Source organism: Aplysia californica, unplaced genomic scaffold (genome assembly GCF_000002075.1).
Source record: "Aplysia californica isolate F4 #8 unplaced genomic scaffold, AplCal3.0 scaffold01565, whole genome shotgun sequence".
NCBI lineage: Eukaryota > Metazoa > Mollusca > Gastropoda > Aplysiida > Aplysiidae > Aplysia > Aplysia californica.
The window spans coordinates 20,692-22,655 of record NW_004798835.1 but is presented as its reverse complement, the minus strand read 5'-3'; the positions used below and the strand labels follow the sequence as shown (position 1 = coordinate 22,655).

Genomic DNA, 1,964 nt, shown 5'->3' with positions numbered 1-1,964 from the left:
TGTGTGTGTGTGTGTGTGTGTTTGTGTATGTTTATATCTTTGTGTGTGTATGTGAGTGCCTGTGTATGGGTGTATGTGTACGTATGTGTATGTATGTATGTGTGTGTGTGTATGCGTGTGTTTGTGTGTATATATCTCTGTTCTCCACCGTGTATTTGTCCGCTGTACCTCCCTATATCTCCGCCCGTCTGTCTTCCTCTCGGTATCTCTCTCCGTTCGTCTGTCTCTCTATCTCCCGTTTTACTTTCAGCTTAAAACAATATATCATCTCCATTTTGCTTCTATAGATCCGCGCTGGGATTAATAAAACACAGATGTTGAACACATCATGCATGATCTCATTTGTGAGCGCTTTTTGTAGATCTATCATGAGTGACGAAAAGCTGGCATTTCTAACGCACATCATTATTAGGCCCAAACACGTCTGGTAATTGCGCTTTTGCTGTTGACAGTTACAACCATGTCTGGGTAATTATAGATCTACATTACATGATTGCAACCCAGTTGTTGTTTTTTGTATTAGTTTTTATTAAGCAGCAACCCTATAATACATGTAAGTAAACTGGTAACTTGTGTATGGTGGGGAAAATGATAGACTTCAAGTATGTAGCCTACCGTTCTGTACTGTAACCTGTTTCATTAAGAAATACATGTAACTGTAACCCTATGTAGGTTCAAATGGTAACTTACGTGACGTGGTGGAAAATTAACAGACTTCAAAAATTTACCTTTCTGTAACCATAGTTTTAAGCAGAAACCGTAGTATATAAGTAAACTGGTAACTTATGTGTGGTGGAAAATTCAATAACAGACTTCAAGATGTACTCAAATCGTACTACCCTGTAACCGTTTTTTCAAAAACATTAAGCGATGACCTTGTATAGACTTCAAACATGCGTTTTTTTGTAAACTCTAGATTTGTTTGGCCAGTGAGTACAGACAAGACAAATAGGTAGGCACACTGACGAAAATAGTGGGTGGTTGGCGGGTGCTCTGGCGTGGTTTGCTTCTTCTTTCCTATCAAACATCTATCGTCTTTATAAATATCCCATCCTTCCTTTTTGTGTTTGTTCCTCTCTTGTAACACCTCTAATCTTCGGCACTTATATTATGACCTTATTGTGTTGCAAGTGCCTTGAAACACTTACTAAAACTAACCAACCAACATACACACAGTACAGACAAGACAAATATGTAGAGCACACTGACGAACATACACACAGTACAGACAGACAGACCAGCAAACTTGCTTATAGACAGGCAGGGATTAAAGAGTAAACTCAGACAGATGGAAGTACTGTAGGTTAATCGGAAAACATTGATTTATGGCCCAGGCGTTGATAAATGGATCGGCACAAATACAGTACAGTTCTCAGATTAGGCTTTCCTCACTAAGCTTTCAGCCTTTCGCCTGGTACACGGGAAATTTTAGACGAGTCAGCAAAATAACTAGTTCAGTTCACGCGATCGGCACAGATATCAGGATATTAGATCTAGTTTCTACTAAACGAAATTGATCACTGGCCGGATTTTGATTCTTCTCAACTCTCACACCGAGATTTTTAATTTTTTTTTCGTGGGGCATTTTTTTTTTGGAAAGTGTTTTACGGCGCTCGTAACTGCATAAGGTCACATGAGCGCACAGGACACATTAAACATATTCAGTTTGTAATAGAAAAATGTGAATTTTACCGAGGCTCGAACCCGGACTTTCTGCTTCGGAGACGAGCACACTTACCTCTCCTCTACCGCACCCTTCTTACTTTCCACGAGTAAAGGAAGTAAATACAGTAACAGAAAGAACGAAAGAAAATCCCTCACAAATCTGCTGTGAGCAAGACTGATTAACCTGCTGGTGTTTTGGTGAGAGAAAGACACGTTCCTCACCCCAGGACCTTCATCGTTCGGAATCCGAGATTAGGATGGGATGTAGATTGAGTTTGTATTGTATCTCTATACCCCCC

The 1,964-nt window shown here is 40.0% G+C and overlaps 1 protein-coding gene across 1 annotated transcript in view; it reads left to right on the top strand.

Annotated features, from left to right (window-relative positions):
* Positions 1-1,964, top strand: part of LOC100533433 (voltage-dependent calcium channel type A subunit alpha-1) — a gene marked incomplete at its 5' end in the record, with an annotated part of 54,455 nt that overhangs the window by 44,165 nt on the left and 8,326 nt on the right.